At 38.6% G+C, this 20876-nt stretch overlaps 1 protein-coding gene across 2 annotated transcripts in view; it reads right to left on the bottom strand.

Annotated features, from left to right (window-relative positions):
• The window catches only part of TMCC3 (transmembrane and coiled-coil domain family 3), a 111783-nt gene that overhangs the window by 23067 nt on the left and 67840 nt on the right, over positions 1-20876 (bottom strand). The window lies entirely within an intron of this gene.

Raw genomic sequence — 20876 nt, 5'->3', positions numbered from 1 at the left:
TATCAACCGAAAATGGCATGTGTCGATCTTACATTCAAACTAAACATACAGGGTTTGTTCAGAAGCATAGACATAAATGCTAGTTGCCAATTTTCTCTTAATGCCAGTTCCTACATATTAAACTCATATTAGATTTTTCTATTTTTAGAGTTGTGGTGATGTTAGAGGCCCATTCACCAATATTATTTGATTAGAATGAAACTGAAATCAATACTCTGCTCCTAACCTGCCTGCCTCCCTCCCTCCCTCCCTCCCCTTTGAACTTTCTAAATTGATTCTTTTTTTTTCCTCTCCTAAGTTTCTATCCAGACAGTCAAGAGGATATGCTTAATCACATGGTTTGATGTAAAACACTTATAAACATATTACCATACTCAGTCATAGCAACAGCACAGATAAAAAGGAACGAAGCACAGTTCAGTGGGAAAGGAAGCAGATAAGAGCCATGCTGTCCTTGGAGTCTGACCACAGTTACTGGCTCTGCCCTGAGCCAGAGCTCTGTACCTGAGCAGGGAGCTGTGCTTGGCTACAGGCTCCAGAACCCTGGTGTAAACAGCCAAACATTCAACAGAAGAGATCTCATTCCATGACAGTGGAAAAGCAAAGCAAAACCCAAACCCCAGTGCTCATTTTGATCAAGGCATTAGAAAATTGCCTAAATATTTTTTATCTTTATCTCTCCTGCTCATATGCTTAGAATAATTTAAATCTAAATAAAGCACCATTTATAAATCAGATTTTTAGAGGTTGCAACAGACAGATGAAGGTCTATATCCGTTACTAAACCCTCAAAAACATGCCTCTTATGAGATTATGCCATATGATGTTAGCCTAATTACACACAGTGAGTTAATATTCTAAACAGTGTAACATGTCAAAAAATCATTTTCCAGACCCTCTTCCTAAAGAAACAGACAGACAAATACTCTCACTTTCTGTAGTCAGTTACTTGACAGCTTTGAGAAACACATAAATCACTTCAAGAAATCATAATGCAAACTGCAAAGAAAGCTACTTCAGCCTAAGTCCACTAGTTCTTGGTGTTTATGTTACAATCAAAGCAGTCTTCCTGCAGGTAAGCAAGTGGAAGAAACATATAAATTTGGGCAGAAATTGACCTTGAAAATTAGCTCCTGTAGACTTAATATTACTTATAATAAAATAGAAGTTTGAGGGGAAAAAAAATGCAGGTGGTAAATGAAATCCAAAATTATCTAACTATTCAGCAACTCAAAATGGCCTGAATGTCTTTTATTCTATTTCAGCTAGAGAGGAACTTTTTAGATATGCATACATTCATTGAATGCTCTGGGAAACTTTAATGAATTGCAGTGATTTGCACTGGAAGAAAACCTTCCATGCAAATATGACTGTGTGGAACTCTGACCTCTCACAATGGAAAGAGCAAATCACAGCTTCTACAGCTCTGCTCTCCAAATGTAGATTTTAAGTCTGTCCCTGCATATGCTTCTGGTACTAACCAGGAAACACTGCAACATTTTAACTTTATGGAATGAACTGACATCAACGTACATCATTATTCATCCCATTTGGTCTGTAGGCTTTTTACGCGCTTTTTATCTTTCTTGTTCATTTACTGCTTTAACAAGAGTGTTATAAAAATAAAGGTCAGTACAGAAATAAATACACCAGGTGTTATGTTCCTCTGCATAATTTAACAATATTTAGACAATATTCATATAGTTTGAAAGCTATTTGATATAATATATTGAAAAGCCTGTTCTGTTAGGGCTGTTTGCTAGCTGAAAGCCAAGGATTCACCAAAATAAATCCAGATATATGTTCAAAATTTTCAGCTGCTTACCCACAGCTGGGCCCACTATAGAGTAGTATATCCAAGTAACACTCACAAGAACATTGAAGAGTTTAAAATACTACTAAAAATAATTAACAATAGACTAGTAAAATAAACTAAAAAGAGACTAGTAAAACCAATTATTTTTCATTTATTTAGCTTTTCACTGAAGAGTTGGTTTAGATCCCTTTAGTGTAATAAAAGCGATGTTTACTTTCTGGTATGAACTTCCCAATACAAGTCTTAAAAGATTAATGCACAATACTGTGAATGCATCTTTGTTTAGAGTGCAGAGCTGGGGTGGGGATTAGGAATATGGAAATAACTGAAAACACTTATGATGTGGTAAAATAAAAAAAATTTATACCATTTTAACACGGCTCTTTCAAATTCTCTGGATGACTTCTGGATTATATAAGGTAACATAATAGAAGTTCTTACTATGTTTAAAATATCACAATATTGTGATATTTGACTATCTAATGTATGAAACTTGTGTCAGAACTGATCACAAGTTTCTTAAAGTTTTACTGTTATCTGAAGGGAAAGGAAAGGAATTATCCTGGAAGTACTTATTGGAAAAAGCATTGTTTCAGAAGGTTTATAGTTTCCTTGCACATAGCACCAACCAGGGAAATTATGTTGCTGCTTTGAATGCTGAGATCCAACTACAAGCAGTTATCGTGCTGTCAGACAAAATCTCCCAGTGTAACTCAAAGGCAATCTAAGGGAGTTAGCAGATTCACTAACAGATTGGTCTTCTAAGAGACTACTACATATGAATGTACATAAAATCCCTCCCACAGACCTGGCAGCCTGCCAGTATTACAGTGAACAAGTCTAGCGAGGTCAAAATATTTTTAGAGTAGTATCTTCAGAGTTGGGGTATTTTGAGTCTATGATCCCCTTTTGAAGAGTTAACATTGTTCCCAGTGGAATTTAAAAGTTGTAACTGGTAGTTCTAGATATCTGTCTCTGGCACAGCCTGCTACAATGATTTCAGCTGTACTTCTGATCTGCAGAAAGGCAAATCCTAGAAAAACTCTAGTAGTTGCAAGAGAAGCTCCAGTGACAAACTGTATCTCAAAGCCTGCTTTGAGATAGTCATTCCAGGTGTATTCAGTGATCTGTTCCAAGGAATTAGACTCTCTCCCCACCCCCAAAGCACGTAGACACACTGACAGGCAATATGAGCTAGAGATGAAAATAACGAAATCTAATCATCACATTGTTACTTCAAACTGATTATAACTTCCAAGTATTACAACATGATTTACTTATTTCCTTTTTGGTCAGTATTTCCTCCTGAACGTGCTTTGGGGGTGGGGAGAGTCCAATTCAGCATAAATTCTTAAGACAACTTTGTAATCACCTGTCCACAGATGAGCAAGTTCCACAACTTCTTCCATGCTGAAACATCCAAGGACTCATGATGGGCCAAAAGTAAATAAAGTGTGTCTTTGACAACCACAGATACTTGATCTGTGCTTACATTTAGATGCCACACAGCTCCTGCAGCCCCTTCAGGTGAAATTTCATCCCCAGTCTGATACCACAGGAATCTAATACCTTGCACATGGTGATTCTGCTACCTCAAAATCATAACCTAGGCTCTTATGTCTTCACTTGTATTTTACGCATGACATGGCTGGCATCCATGAGTGATGATGGGAGCCACTTCAACAGGTGAAAGCTGAACTAGTCACTATTTTGGGTGAAGCAGGAAGGCCTGGAATTTTTCTAAGTGTTTAGATCAGGGAAGACACTGCAGGAACCGTTCTGCTCCTTCTTCAAGGATGGGAGGATGCCACATAGAGGGACTTTGCTTCAAATCGCAGCTTATTGGCTAAACAAAAGGTTTTGAATTTTATTCATGTGAGCAGAAGCTCATGTGAGTTTTTGCCTCACATGAGCTCAGGCTTTACCCTTAGCCTTTCCCTCCTTCCTCTATCTATCTACTTTTTTGTGAACTCTTCACTTCTCACTTCCTTCTCTGTAACTGCTTCCCTCCCACTTTTCTATTAACATACCTTGTAATAGGTACCTTCCCCTCCACCCAGAACTTCTGTGTGATCTACCTACTCCTAAAATTTGTTGACTCAATTTAGATTTTTCTCACCTCAGAGACAAGGGGTTTTGAAGCTAGGATCCAACACTCTAACAGAACCAGGTAATTTCTCACTCGTGGGACAACTTTCTGTAAATCATATCAGTATCCATTGACACTGGGAAATTTGAAGAAAATAATCTCCCTATCCAAGCACAATCTTTCCAGTAGGTCATTCTTAGTCTCTCAAATGATGCCTTATCAAATGTAAAGACACTCTTTAGGTTACATAACTTTACAAGGAGAGGAACAGCAGCTCTAGGAGTCTAACAGTAAGCAAACTGCAGCAATGGAATATGAGCCAATGCAAAAGCAGAACAAGCAACTCCAAAAGCCGTGGAACAAGCTCAGCCACGCAGCAATCCTCACCAGCCTGAAGAAACTTTCCTCTCTAGGCTCTTGTGTATGGATATTTGCTTCCCAGAAACAAAACAAAGTATGAAAGGGATCATATATAAAACCAAAACAAACAAAACCCAAAAAACACAGGCCAGTACCAAAAGTTTAAGTGCTAACTTATTATCAGACACAATCTGCTTTTGAGGCTATCCAGGCTGCCATTTGCCTGTCAAGCAAAAACACCTTCTTTAAGCTACCATTGCACCATGCTATAGATACTGTGGGACAAGGACATTATTGCAATTGTAGTATAAAATATACTTCCCTTTTTTTTGGCCAAACTTTAAATTTGTTTAAAGTTTACAGAAATTAATAGAATACGTTAAAAGACTGTATACCTATATAATGAAAACAAAATGAAAATTAAAGGACCTGATACGTATATAATGAAAAAAAATTACCAACATCTTTTTTTGTTTCTCTTTTGTGACAGTCAAATAACAAAGATTGGAAAGATGGTAAGTAATACTTCAAAAGTATTTTTAGCTGATTGAAACAGAGCCATGATTCTAAACAACCTACAAGAGAACTACTGCAGGTAGTCTGAAGACTTTGTACTAAAATAAATGTCACTTTGCCAAGTGAGATACATTTAGTCATTTCCTGATTTCTTTTTCCTTTATTTCACATATTTTAAAATGTGTGTTCCTGAATAATTTGTTCCTTTCCTCCAGATTCCTTTGCAATGACTCCATAATAGTCCACTAATGAGGGCACTGGTACCACAATCAATTTGCAGGTGAATCAATTCAGATGCAAAACATATCATGACTTCACTGCAGAAATCAGTGGAAAGGAAATACTTAATCATAGATGAATTACATGTTCAGTCATATGTGCCTTCAAGCAAAAGGCGTGGGGGAAGTAGGCTTACTTATCAGCCAAGACTGTCCATCAAGAAACAAACAGCTGGATTTTAGGCTATTTTCAGCTTAAGACATGTCCAAACTCACAGCTTCAAGGCAGACATCCCAACCACAAAAGTGACAGCTAAGACAATGACATTCCTCTGCCTCTCCAGAAGAATTAGGGCTCCTGGGCCCCAAGATTTGTGGAGACATTACAAAAGATAGTAAGACAGCGAGGACATGCCCCAGGAAGGGAAAAGCTTTTGAGGCCTCACACCACAGATGTGTTTTGAAGAAATGCAGGAGGACACGCTAGCACATTGCCTTGCATTCTTGGGCGTGCTTTTTTTATTCTTAAGCACTAAACTTGCTGTCTTGACCCCAAACAGTGCTGGGACCAAGCAGCCTCAGGAGGCACAGAGGACACACTTCAGAAAGGCAGGTTCCTGCGGAGCTCAGCAAACAAGATAGTAGGGAATACTCAAGGTCTCCAACAGACTCCTTTCCTTTAGTTCAGCAGCAACTCACTTCTGCTGCAGCACTTCCACAGCACGTGTTAAGTCTAGTATTTGTCCTTTTCCTGTAAAAAAAGTATTTTGGACCATTTTTTTCAGTACATTATTAACCAGCAGTGTCCAAGCCACACATCTCTCCCATTAAAACAGCAAATGTGCTGTAATGCTCCACCAGCCATGACCTGAATTAAGCTTATCCAAAAAACATCCATAACTACTTAATATTGACAATAACCTGGAAAACAGTTCTGCATGCAAGCTAGAGCATTTAAATGGACTGCAGGCACAACCTGGTTTTCATACATTGTTCTTACATCTTCAGCAAACACATAACACACTCAGTGACATCTAGCTACCTCTAAAATCATGGTAGACTGAACTGGCCTATATACCTGAATAATTTAGCGCTGAAGAGAGGTAATGGCACTCTAGGTTGGAATCAAGCCATGACAGCCTGTAACTGCTGAGATCCTCTGTGTACATTTACACATTTAAGAATCCAAGCTGGTGGTTACAAGAATTTTAACTGTTCTGGTTGAGCACTTCACTTTCTTTTATAACTCTACTGATTTTATTTTTTCTATTAAATATACGCATGCAAGAGATTTTAATCAATTAGACAGAGCACAGCAAGTAACTGCACAAAATAGGTTACATCCTTTGGTACATCTTATTGGACAAGCCTGCTCTATACTGGAAAAGGTAATAGGAAAATTCTCAAAAACATAAATGTTCTTTCTTTGCCTGAAGCTTCAATTCTTCTGATTATGAATCTAATAGAGATGTCTTAAGTTTGGCAAGCAAAAACTGAACCAGAGCTAAAAAATTACCTGTAGTATCCAGCCTTGTATGCAGCAAAGTCCAAAATGTATTCAGTTGTATTTTATTTTTTTATTGAAAATGCATGAAGTATAGGCAAGCTGTTAAAACATTTAATATTTGGTAAGATACCACATAACAATCCATACCAAAAAAAAGCAAAATTTTAAATTTTTTATGAAGGCCACGATTTTCTTGCTTCAGTGGTCATGAAAATGAAGTATGAATGTCATGCACAGGAATGAAGCATACTGAAAAGCCCAGAATTCTCTCAAGACCTCTAGATCGAGAGTTTCAGAAGCAGCAACCAGAGTTACTTCAGTAAAGGCCATTCTTCCACACTGTCTGGCAGGTAAGCAGTGCAGAAAGGCATTTCAAATATTTAACCAACATCAATTGCTATTTGTGTTGACAAGCATGGATGAATCCAGATGCTCAAAAAAATTATCAGGAACATCATTATACCATGCTCTGGAAGACATTGAAACACTGACAAACAGAATTAAGTACATCCACTGGCAGAAAAAAAGCCCAAATCAAACAAATCACTAGACAGCAATGAATACAGAATTTAAAATTGACAAGAATTTTCCATTTATGCCCCTACAAGATGAAACATATGGCCAAATTTAGTTAACACTAGTCTTCAGTGAATGAACCAATCCAGCTAAAATTTCAAAGGCACAGTCTAAGCGTATCCACACAAGCACTTCCTACAGCTCCTGTTCTCAATGAAGAGAGCAATGACTTGGTAAGAAAAGGGGCACATGAAAATGGGGTGGATACAGATTAATGCTGACCATCAGCTGCAGCAGGAAGCACTGAGTAACAGCAAGCACTACACCTGAACAAAGAGCTCTGCTGTCAATATCTGCTTCTTCACTGGACATGTTCTGCCTTCCCAAAGGCCCACTGTCTCATTCTGAAGGCACCTACAGTGCTCCCTTCACAGTGCTTTCTCTGGCCACCTGTTTGCTGCTAAAAGCACAAGAGTTGCTTGGGATATTATACCCAAATCAAACATGCCCTCCCAATGTTCCTAAGGAATGCTCTTTGTTTCTACAGTCCAACCTGAGACACTGAAGATGTCTCATGTTGGACTGTAGAACACCTTCACCTATGCACTTTGGGAAGACCATTAATTGAGTTTTTACTATTAATATCTTTTTGTCAATTCATCACTACCCTGATGATATGGAAGCTTTATTCAAATCAGAGTATAAAGCTGCCTTTTCTGGCAGAGCTCCATGGCAGGCAGAGGCACTGCAAGGCCAGGCTGCAGAGGGCATTGAGCAACCTGGGCTAGCGAAAGGTTCCCTGCCTGTGGCAGGAGGGCTGGAAGTAGGTGATCTTCAAGGTCCCTTCCAAACCAAGCCAGTCCACAATTCTGTGATCAGAGGGCACACTACAGCTGATCAGTGGGTGAATATGAATAGGCACCACTCAGAGATCTGAGCCCTAGCTCAGCTTGAACATGTCAATTGCTAGAGAAGAAGAGGCAGGGACAGTATGCTGTATAACCCCTCACAATCCCACAGAAACACTAGTTCAGGAAAAACAACACCATGTGGTAACATATGGACTTTAGATTTATTTCTTAAAGCAACAATACCAGCAGCACCTTCCCAGATCTCCTCACCTCATTCCTCAGATTCTTTTATGCACCCAAAATGCTAGAGAGTATTTTCTGCCTGCTCCAGTGTCCTTAATTGTCCTTTATAATGGCTTCAACTTCAACAGTGTGCCTTGCAAAACCCTTCTGGCCCAACAAATGGGCAAGAAAGCATATCTCTGGATAATCTTCAACTGTCTGCCTGCTGATGGACTGGTATGCCAGCCAGTGGATAACAGGAAAATTGTCCCTGACTTCCACTCCCTTCAAGAATGGATAGGCGCCTGGTGAGGACACATGAAAATCATTTTCACAACATGTCTGGGCTCATTACCTTTGAAGCCTCTACTCTCCTGTCATATTTACTAGGTAGAATATAATTCTTAAACAAATCTGAATGATAAAAAAGCCCCAGGAAACATGAAAAATAATTTCCAGGAGAGAAACAAAGGACTTAAAGGAAATTCCTTGCTCCTAACATTGAATTACATTAATAAACTTAATAGGCTTCCTTTCCAAGGGAGTAATGCATTTTTGCTGTTCCTCAGGTTTGGAAAGTAATTTGAAAACTACCATGAATAAAAATTTTATCTTGATTTACTCTCTTTACCTGCAGTTAGATCTTCTTCTACACCCAACTGCTTCTTCTTGTTATTGGCACATAAGTGACATACATTGCAAACACATAAAATATTTATACCCTTTCCATATTTTATTTGCATGCAACCTTTTTTTCCTTTTACAAAAATGAGCACGAACAGAATGGAAGGATGAATACTGTATTTATTTTAGAAAATCTGACTAATCTTTTCCTCCAATGTTTTGTTTGTGGGAGAAAATATTGCTAAATTATGTGAAATATGTAGAATGCTATTATTTTTTTTCCTCTGGGACCTACATTTCATACCAGTTCCTGCAGTTTTCCATCGCTGGGAAAATTTGTATAGATATTGTAGTTTGTCAACATCATTATGAAAAGACAAAATTGGCAGAACAGAGGTAAGATGAGGAAGTTGCTGTTAATAGTTGTTCATCTGTGAGTTACCACACTGATACTTGCTCAGGACATATCCTCTTTTGGGACTCCCTGGCCAGTGTGAATTATAACACACGTATTTTTATTCAAAATGTCAGTATTTCAGTGGCTAAATGGATTCTACTGTTGCATGTAACACCATGATTCTAGCCAGAAGCCTCAAAAATTGAATTGCCTATGGTGCATGTAGTGCTGACAGAAGAAAGCTCAGCATAGTGTTAGCCTAAGGAATACTTCTGAGCATTCACTATTCAAAATAAAAAAAAAAAAAGCACATCTGTTGTGAAAATGCCAGGGGGTTTTTTGCACTGGGAAATGAGCTGTTGAGTGGACGACACTTTGTACCTTTGTTAACATGACAGTTTCCTAAATCCTATTGTTCTTGCAAAGATAATGACAACAGATTGACCTGTTTGCTCCAAGAAGAAAAAACATTTAGAGAATGATGCAAGTTTATCACAGAACTCGATATTAGCCTCAGAACTGGATCTTGATATTATGTTAATAACAGCAGTGAATGGTACAAGGCATTACACTCTAAAATCAAAGCTTCCCCAAATTTAGCAAAGAGTAATTGTTAAAGTAATTAAAGATATTGCTTCATGTGTTGGCTAACAAAATCTATGGAAATTTCACTGCTCCTTACAATGGAATTTCAGAAGCTCAGTTCAAAGAAAATATTTCCAAGCTGCTGTCCAACCTTAAACCACACTGATACAATGGTTCAGTATATTATGACATGAGACTGATCAAAATAATACTGGAAGAAGAATTTCTTTTCATTTCCAAGTCACTAACTCTACCTTCACTAAAGCATGTATTTATCTGTCCATCATACTGTTAGTCACCAAAACAGCCACATCATAAGCAACATACTTGGCCATAAATAGAAAGACAGAGTGATAAATTTGAAATAAGAATTCAGACACAGCTATTACAATTTTGTCTCACTAAACCATGAGAAGTTCACACCCCGAAGATTAGCAAATTATAGTGGATGCAATCAGACAGAAAAATTTCCTCTTAAAAATAGAAATTAGAGGACTTATTGCAATGTGCACGGGATATAAATAAAGTAAATTTAACTCTATATGACTGTGCAGGTTTTGGCTGGGATAAAGTTAATTTTCTTCAGTTGGCTGGTATGGGGCTCTGCTTTAGATTTGTGCTGAACACAGGGTTCATATTATAGAAATGTTTTTGTTATTGCTGAGCAGGGTTTACACAGAGCCAAGGCCTCTTCTGCTTTCTGTACTGGCAACAAGGCTGGGGTTGCATGAGAAGTTGGAAGGAGACACAGCAAGGACAGCTGTCCCCAAGTGACCACAGGGATATTCCATTCCACATGGCATCACAGTCACTATATAAAGGGAAGGGAAAGAAGGAGGAAGAGGGGAGCCATTCAGAGTGATGGCATATGTCCTCCCAAGTAACTGGTGGGGCTCTGCTCTCCTGAAGATGGTTGAACACTGATCTGTCAATTGGAAGAAGTGAATTAATTCCTTGTTTTGCTTTGCCTTTGCGCAGCTTTTGCTTCCCCTACTGAACTGTCCTTATCTCAGCCCGTCAGTTTTCCAGCTTTCATCCTTCTGATTCTCTCCCACTGGAGGGGGAGTGAACAAGTGGCTGCCTGGGGCTTGGTGGCTGCCAGGGGTTAAACCATGACAGAGACATTTTAAAGCCATCTTATAAGGGAGTCTATAAAATAATCATTGGCCTTTCTTTTCCCAAGATCAGATATTCTTGCAGTAACAATAAGATAAATTCAAGTGTCCTCTCCTTCTTTCCAAGTCACAAATTGCTATTTTTTCACCTTTCTTCCTTTACATATAAAAAAAGCAATGGGAAAGGTAAGGTAACGTCCTGTACTGCCAAATTTCTGAACAATCAGAGACCAATGATTTTTTTGCAGAATGACAAAGCTGGCAAAAAGACAGTGGTTATTTTTTAAGTTTTCCTAAAACAATTATGCATAAGTGAAATGAAGAATCAGTAATTTAAGAATGCACTATGTAAGAGAGAGAGCCAGAATATTCTTTTGCTTTTCTGCCTAAAAGAACTTTAAGTCCCACTCAGCAATTTGGCACAGATGTCTAGATGTTCAGTACATACATCTAGTTCTATAATGCATGAAAAAAAGTGAAAGTTGCATCTTTTATGCAGTGTTTGCAATATTCACTGCCACAGCTATTTAGACTAGATTTAGTCTCAGCCAGCTTCAGGTATGCAGCTTTAAGTGATGTAGAATGAGCTTCTTCAAAATCAACAGAGATTAGACAGATCACTGCAATTGCTTTCCAACTCTCAACTACAAAGGGTGTGCAACTGCCTTAAGAGAAAATGCCCAGTTTCAGTTACACAAGACTTGCACTATTTGGGGGGAAGAAGCACCTGCAACAGATAGTCTTAAAAGCTATTTGATGGAGAAAGCAGGAACATGCATTCACTGTATATTTTTAAAAGTCCAAAACCAGTAGGAGGTGGTTTTTCCTTAAGTATCCACTTGGATGGCTAATGATTCTCAAATATGTATCCTTCACAGTATTTATCCTCCCTCCTGTGCATGCTGGGAGAAACCACATTCTCTTAGAGAGGTTAAATGACTCCCACCACTACACAAGGGCTGAGAGCTGTCACAGTAGCCTGAACCCATGTCACCAGAGCCTTAGGCTATAGTTGTCACCACTGCCCTAGACTTCATTTCAAAACATAGATTTTCTTCAAGGAACTCACTGAACTTTATCCTTCTCTGACATTAAGTGCCACACTGCATAATGGCACTGTACACACACAGATTATTCTAGCTGACTCTGTCAAGTCCAAACAAAAAACAAGGTTTGGGCTACTTGTTCCAAAACACCACAAGTGGGTGTATCTTCATTGCAAGAGAAATTCCTCAAAATTAAAGAGCAGTTTGCATATACGCTACAGTGTAATATACATAGTCACTAAAAACCAAGAAGTCCCACCTAAAATCTGCATGAAAAGTGGCAACGTAGGTCAAAACACCTTTTGAAAGAACAATTTGTAATTTACTGCATTCAAAGCCCAGCTTCCCAAGTCCCAAAAAATATCATAGCTTCTGGCATCAACAAATACAAACCAAAGTCTGACACCAAGTTTTACGGAGGTCACCAAAGATTTCCCTCTATCATTTTCAGATCAAGCTTTGTTAGGTCATAGGTCCTGTCTAATTCACCCTCCTGAACTCAGCTGCTGTTGATGCCCTTCTGGTTATCTGGTGAAAAAAGAGAAACAGAGTTCCTTGGAGGCAAAAACAAAAGCTCATAAAAGCTATGGGTGCACATTTTTCTACATTAAATTTATGCTGAAAGACACAATGATGTCCCGCAGGTAGAAAAGCATTTAAACCAGTTTTTTAAATATCAGCAACAGAAGATTTGCTCAATAGGATCTCTCTCTGCACTAGAGAGAGGATACCATAAGAGTTAACACTGGAAAGACACAAAGGAATAACCTGACAATGGCCCACTTCCTTTTATGAGTAGCAATATACATCTAGCTCTTACAGACAGTAATGCTCCTTGGTCCTTCCCAAGACAAATTACTCTTAACCACATCCATACAGTTTATGGGAACAAAACATGCAAGAGCCAACAAGGACAATCTCAGAATTTCTTCATGTAACTATTGGCAAGCAGAGGAGACTCTCTCACTGATTGCCAAACTTTTCACTGTCTTCACAATTACCCTTTTGTTAAATCTTCCTCAGGTCTTGTTTATAAATGCTTTTGCTCTCTCTCTCATCCCCAGCCTTCCCATGCCTCTGTTAAATCTAAATCTCTTGCCCAGGTCAGGAGGAGCACAACTCTTGTATAGACCACAGGCAGCAGAACCAGCACCGCCTGCCCGTGATGGTGCTGTGTATCACAAGGGCCTTGTCACCCATGGCATCAATTCTTCAGTGTGAAGAAAGAGTGCCACTGCAGAGACCTGCACAGAAAGCTGGCCAGGACAACAACACAGGAGTGTGGCAAACTTGCTGTAAACCTTCTGTGGACCCATTTTAGCAGACCCAAAGCCTGGCAGCTTGAATCAGCCTGCTGACATTTACTATCTGGCTTTAAAAGAGACAATAAAGAATATCTTTTTAACTCTTATTTTAGGAGAAGGCTGTAATTCTTCTTTTGTTCATCAAGGTGAAACTCTGTAATTTGCTCCAAAAAAGGACTCGATACAGGTGACAAGATGTAGTCAGATTTCTTCCTAAAGGTATGTCAGGAGAGAGGAATGAAAAAAGATAGGCTCTTTCCCTGGATAGGCATGGGAGAAGAAAGAAATTAGAAACCTGATGAAGTGAAGAGACACTTTACTACTCTGACAAAACGTATCAGGGACAGCCATGACACAGGATTATGTTACTCCTGCCAAAAGCTCTAGTAAAACAAAGATTCCTAACATAGTAAGAGCCACACAATCCCATATAACACACATGTATCAGTAGCTGAAGTAATATCAAATACTGAAACATTTTATTTTCAAGTCATCTGTGTGGACTAAAGAAGGGGGAAAAGAAAATTACACCTGGCCTTTGGAGGGGGCTCTGTTGTGAGCAGCAAATCCATTTCAGGCTAAGCACATGAAATCCCACCTCTGTTCCTCTCTCCATCATGTTTCCTGCTATCTTCTCCATTCCTTGCTATTGCCCTGAACATGTCCAAAGCTGCTGAGAGCTTGTGCTGCAGACTGGAGAGGCAGCTGTGAATGAGTGAACAGTCAAGTCTTCTTCAGTCTTTCTTGGGTAAGAAAGGTCCTCACACCTGACCTAGGCAGCTCTTACTAACAAGCTCTGTTAATTTAATTCTTCTAACACTAAATGCCTCTTTCAGACTAGCACTGGGTTTGATCCTACTCTGTTCCAAAGCTTCCACCTGTCCTTGCAACCTTCAACCAAAGCTTCTTGACAAAAATAATCCCAAACACAGTCAGTGCCCACTGCAGTCCCACAGCCAGCTCCCATTTCATATGAATTAATTAATTTCCTAGGAAGTGAGGGTGAAGCAGTGAATCTTAGCAAGTCCTCAGCAAATTTAAAGTACATTAAGCTCTACTGCCCTGAATTAGAAAAATGTTTAGAGTCAGTTGTAATTGGTCTGTCAGTTTGATCTTTGCACATCACTCACCTGTACAGACATGCTGGTATAAAGCAGCACATTTTCTGCATATTTATATAATTTTGCATTTGAACAATTAGCACTAGCTGAATTCTAATTTCTGTATTACATGTACTGGAATAACTTGGAATAAAGGCAGTGAATGCAGTAAAACCAGAGAAACCTGCTAAATTAACTTACCCTAACAAGGCTTCTTTTCTTGTAACATAATTCTTGTAGTCTATCTTAAAGCCCACTTAGAAATTCCCTTATATTCTATAATCCCAAGACCCCAAAACCCTGACTCCTCACATTTCCTGTAAACTGTTACTTGCTTTTTAGGTGGCAGTAGGCAATATCAGGTTTAGTTTGTTTATTTAAGCAGGGAAGTCTTATACTTCCACGAGCTCTGCTTAATGCTTTTTCTAACCTTATAAATCAAAACCTGTTGTACACATAAATTAACTCCAGAGCATTGCCATCTTCCCTGTCTTTAAAACACCAATTTTCATCATGATGAAAAGGCTTGCTTTAAACAGGAGGAGCAAGTCAATTTAAAAAAAAAAATCTTATTTAGTGCTTGAGAAGCCAATAATGTTGTAGCCTTTTTGAAAGCCATACTTCTACTAACTTCAACCAAAAAGAAAAAAAAAGAAAAAAAAAATCACATTACATAGATAATTAGAGTGTTTAATTGCTGCAGTTCTTAGATGCACACAGAGTGGCTGCTCTTTTTATCACAGTTTTGCCAGGAAACTAAACAGGTTTCCATAAATTTTTAGCCAAACCCACTACAAGATCATTTATTTACAAAGCAAAAACAAAATTAAAAACCCACCTACACCATCCTAGTTTAAGCTAAAGGAAACTGTAATATCAACTGGAAGCAACATCTCCCATCCTGTAAAGAAGAGTTAATATACAGAGAAGTTTCCATAAGTCTGTTCTAATTCATCTCAGATTGATTCCATAGGCCCCTGATGTTAATCAGAAGTTTCCAAATAATTCAGCACTACCTGAATCACATATTCATTTTAATTCAATAGTACACTCAATTCTTTGCATCCCCAGCATAACTTCTTCATCCAGAGATACTGAAACAAATATTTACAAGGAAGGCAACTGTTACACAAACTGTACACAAATAGGAAAAGCCAAGGAAAATATACCTACTACTAATAAAGGTTAACAGAGAATTATCAAGAATTGATGCTAAATACTTTATATCAAAGGTCCATTGAAACACACTGTCCAATACAGAGGTAAGTAAGAAAATGTTAGTACCAGTGGTTTCCAAAACTTCTGCTCTCTGAAATTTTATCCAGTTGCAACCCCTAAACAGGACAATAATGAAGTGAGCAAGCTCTCAATATTAAGCTTTTTTTTTCTGTATTTTTTTTTTTTTGAAAACAAAAAGCCTAATTTCAGCTTTCTAGAGGAACAAATTCTTTAGAGGAGTTCTCACTTGCTGAGTGTCTGGTAAGGTTCAAGACATTCCAGTACATTCTTGGTCCCATATGTGAAGGCTTTAGATCAGCAGGTTGATTTTTGTCTTGCATATTAATCCTCCCTCTTTCAGAGTAAGGGAAGAACAGAAAACTTTCAGTAGTAAATACTGCAATGCTCTTTTGTAAAGTTTCTCCATCTGGATACATAAGTGGAAAGGGAGAATTATGTTTCACCATTCCTCAGCACTACATAGAAATTCATCTCCCACACAAGTCCTTCCCAAAAATCATACTTACTGTGGGGGTGAAGATGAAAGCTGCATACTTGCTAATGTTCCCAAAAGAACCAAAATGGGACAATGTGCAGCAGGAATCTTTTTAATTTGGACCAGATTAGATGTCAAACCCACCAAAACCTTGAAGGCTCAGCCCCTGTGCAGACCTAGATGGTGCCTAGTGAAAGCCTTACCTAGGGAGATGATGACAACAAGCAAGGCAGGGATCTGGAGCTCGTGCCATCCCCCAGCACCACTGCTGGCAACCCGACTGAAGAACAATTATACGTCCTTCGAAAGGAAAGCAAATCAGAAGGCTGGCAATTTTCCCCCAGGGACTTTTTTTTATACATATACCTAACATTTAAAAGGTGATAAGAATTCCCCAGTCCTGTAAGCAATACCATCCACTGCAATGAGGATGATCAACAGCACAGCAAAGGAAACTCTCTACAGTCTTCAGAGATGTGAATTCTCCTGGTGACAACCAAAACTTATGAAAGGCCTAAGTATAAAGATTCCAAACTTTAAATCAGTTTAAACCTTAGAAAGAAGATGCATCCTCCATTCTACTTACTGTTTAAAACTGTCTTATTGGGTTAGGGAAAAGATGAAGCGGATGAGAACACAACCTTTATAGCCTACAAGTCTACAAAAGAGGTTCACCTTGCAGGATCAGGGGAGCACAGCAATGCTAAACTAAGCTGCACAGAAACAACTTCCCTTTTGTTTCATTTGACCTAACATTGTCCTTTAGCTTTTAGGTGTATTTAATCCCAAAATGAAAAAAAACAAAAAACAAAAAACCCAACTTTGGAAACTTTCTAATATTCCTTTCTGGCACTAGGGAATAAAAAAGTAAGAAATTTCTTAAACAGTTCTAAATGGACAAAATAATAAACAGTTTACTGTTTTAAATTAACAAAACAGGCTTTTCTTCAGTTCTAACAAAATAGTCAGTCTTTCTTATTTCCAGCTCCCCTGGATCATGCAGGCTACCTTTTAACAGGTCTCACACACTTCTAATTACACTGTGGATTTAAAACCAAAGCTTGGAGGTCCTAGTAAAACTGTCTCATGAAATTATTTCTGTCTTATGTCCAAACCTGAGGGAACTGTGGGGAAAAGCGTGTGTAAGGTCTTAGAGCACAAAATATTGGGAGGTTTGTTTACAGGTTAAAAGAGCCCAGCACAGGCATGTCTTCCACAGTGATCTTTGTATTTAAAAGAACACCAGGAGAATAAATCTCCCCATCTCCTAAAACTGTGGGTGGAGTGGTTTTTTGTTTTGGTTAGACTTGGTGGGGTTTTGTTGTTCGATTTGTTTGCTTTGTTTGTTTTGGTGGAGTATTCTACTTGGGGTTATTTGTTTTTAATCCTTTTAGGTTCCTTTATGTCATTTCCTCCAAACCTACTGAAGATTTTAAGAAATAAAGGGAATTCAAGGACAGATGATGAAAGTGATTAGAGGCTTAGAAAGACACACATATGAGGAGGGATTATTAAAGTCTGCCTTGCCTATAGACAAGATCAATGGGAGGGATCATAAGAGAGACACTGAAAATGAGAAGAGACATTCCACAGAATGCTTTTTCATCAGTAGAAAGGAAGTGAATTTCTGGGCTTTTTTTTTGGTGTAAGCCTTTTATATGCATGATCACATAAGAATTAAATAATAAAAAAAACCCCACTGATTCTGCTGCTAGTATCACTAAGGCTGAAAGAACAAGAAGCTTGAAATTAGTTTCTCTATTCATTAATAAGCAAACCACACCTGTTTCAGGTAAGGTTTGTGTGTTTGTTTCAGATAAAGGAAGGCTTCTTACAATTCTGTTTTCCACTAATAAAGAGAAAGTTCTGAATAAGCTCCAATGTGCTTATTGGGACTTCTCAAACGCATCTGGTACTTGCTAAAAGCAAGCAGACTTCTACATAGACTGCTGATGGGTTGCAGTCAAGGAATTTATGTGTTTTAGTTGTACTGGAAAAGGACTTTTCTCCTCCAAAGCCATACATATAAATTTATAGTCCTGATGAAATGCAGAGGGTTCTTGTTCAGTAATGGGTAAGACATCAAGAGTGAAGAGCAATGTCCTGATCAACAGATTAAAAAAGAAAAAAGATAGCTTTAACAGACCCTTACAGAGCCTTGAAAGGCAGTCCTGACACAGTGCTCTTGAAGTAAAAGTCAGCACAGTGAGGCATGGGTTAGCATAGCCAGGCTAGTCTGAGCTTCAGGAATGTGAACTATTGCAATTGGATAGACCTCTGCATGGACTTACTGGTCAAGAAATATAGTGTGGCCAGAATCTGAACACCCTAGTCTTCCACAATGCTTACTGAAAAATCAAATCCCTTAAGAAAACACTACAACACTTTTTTAAACTATCCCGCCAGTTACATTCCAGCAAGAGCAGTACTTTGTTCATGACAAATAAAAATGCAACTCCTGTTCCCAAATTGTTCTACTTCATATCTTAGGTCCTGATTTTGAATGTTTTTCAAAGATTTGTTTTGAAGCATTGCAGGAGTGGTTGTAAAGCACAGTGAAGCTGCAGCAACTGGCATTAGCAGAGAAGACAGGAAATGTTTTGCATGGCTGTACTGTCCGTGGATTTCACCTGCACCACCGGAGAGATCTGCAGTAATCCAGATTATAGCGACCAGATACTATTGGCAAGGAGAGGCAGGCAAAGTCTCCTGGAAGGGCACCCTTCCTAATCTGGAGATGGATGACTTTCCAGAACTAAGGCAACTACATGGCTATAAATCTATACCCACCACATAAAAGCAGAACTGTAAGGCACTAATTCCATTACACTTCATGTAATAGTGGTTTTACACCCCACTCAGCACTGCTGTGCATGGCATAGCTGGACTCCCTCATGATTCATCCAAGGAAGAGAACATCCAAGAGAGAACAGCCTCTCCTTCAAAATATTTGGCCTTCAGCAGCAGCAGTGACTCTCCTAAGTTAAGAATGATCCAACTATACCTAAATAAAGTATTTCCTCTCGTTCAGCCACGGGGAACGTCACACAAAATGTGACATATGGAGAATTATTAGCAGAACCCACAATATCTTATACTTCAAACAGCCTCAAAGAAGAAGGTATTGAGCAGATCTGTTGCAATACACTGAAGAAGCTTTTTGGCTGCAGCAAAAATGTTTCAATCCCCTTGGACTCTACATTTATAAACTCTGAAGGCTGTATTTACAGTAAATTGTTCCAGCACTTCTACAAACTAAATTTAATGATGCCTTCCTACAGTATACACAACAGCAATTCTGGAACTGTCATTTTACCTGTCCAATGAAAAGGTGTCACTTTCTCATAAGGAAATTCCTTAGCTGGGCTTGGAAGACGTGCAGTAACCTATAGGCTGGAGAATTCCTTTAACACCCACCACCTAAAAACTGGACTGAGTAGCCTATTTTATACAGACTAGGAGATGCAGCTTCTACTTTAAGGACCTCTCTTTTCCCCAGACTTTATTAAATGGATCTCACCTTACTTACAACATGTCCTATCCTGCTACCAAATCCAGCTCCAAGGCATTCCTCACACAGCAAGCCTCCCTAGTCTGCTCAGGCTCCTGAGAACCCCACCACCAGCTCTGTATTGTTTGTCCATGCACTGCATTATTCTTCTCCATCCATGTTCTAGAATAGCAGCTTTAACTTCAGCTGCTCTGAAGATTTTTGTTCAGTCTCTAACTAAAAACCAGCATTCTAATTTCTTGCTTTTTTCTACATAATAGTACCAGTTCTTGCCGCTCCAGTGCGTGACCATTTCTACCCCTATGGCTAAGGCAGTAAGAGAAACATTGAAGTTATCCAGGCAATTTACCCAGGAAAAATTTCAATTTGTCTGAACTAAGCACAAACAGATTAAATACAAGGCCTTACCATCATCTGGAAGACATAACATGCTGCTACCATACCTAGCAATTACTTTACAAGTTCTGTGATATTTGACACAACTTGTAAAGCCCAAACCCTGGAGCATCACAATTACATACAACTCTAAACTTGTACAGAGTTCTATTTCCAGCCCTCATGGTCACAGGAAGGGAAGATGACACTAATTCTGATTAAAAGAAATCCAAAATCAGACAGAAGACCAATGCTATTTTAAAATCCCCTTAAACATGAGATTTTTTTTTTTAATGTCAATACACAAGTACAATAAACAACACAGCATTAGTCATGATACTTTATACTTTTAAATAAAACAACTAGAGTAGAGAGTAAAGTTTAACCTTCAAATATGCCAAAAATTATGAAGATATGCAACTTTTCTCCATGGCCACACTTAGGTAGGTAGTCACTATTCTTACAGCAAGATCAATGAAAGAGAAACTAATTAGTTCAACTTTCTACAGAGAAGAACACAGGAAATGCATAACACTGTTAACTCCAATATGACTAGCATGTGTGACCACCTTACAGTGTGAAGAGCATTGTAGATTCCAGTAGTAATACTACAGCGTATAGGGTTACCTATTTTAAAAATATTTCATTATTCTGAAGCAATCTGAATCACACCATCTCCTTTTCATCACTGTGAATTAATGGGCAGGAGGGATGGAGAATGCTGCTAATGCGCAGTACTGGAAAATAAAACACCCAAAACCCAAAACCTTCACTCCAGTCACCTCCCAGAAAAGATCTTGCCTCACAAATAGTTGATTCTTACACTTCAAACCATAAAGTTCATTTGTTGTCAGACCCAGAATCTCAGCACAGAAAACAGAATTTCTGCCAATATCCCAAGTCAGCTAGAGCAATCTCGATTTTCCTTTCCTGCAGTGCATGGGAAGAAAAAGCCACTTTTTACACGCTTTTGAACTGAACATTTAGGTAAGAACTTTAAACTAAAAAGC

The sequence above is a fragment of the Ammospiza caudacuta genome, chromosome 5, assembly GCF_027887145.1.
Source record: "Ammospiza caudacuta isolate bAmmCau1 chromosome 5, bAmmCau1.pri, whole genome shotgun sequence".
NCBI lineage: Eukaryota > Metazoa > Chordata > Aves > Passeriformes > Passerellidae > Ammospiza > Ammospiza caudacuta.
The sequence above is the reverse complement of the archived record's forward strand: the minus strand, read 5'-3'. Positions and strand labels throughout refer to the sequence as shown.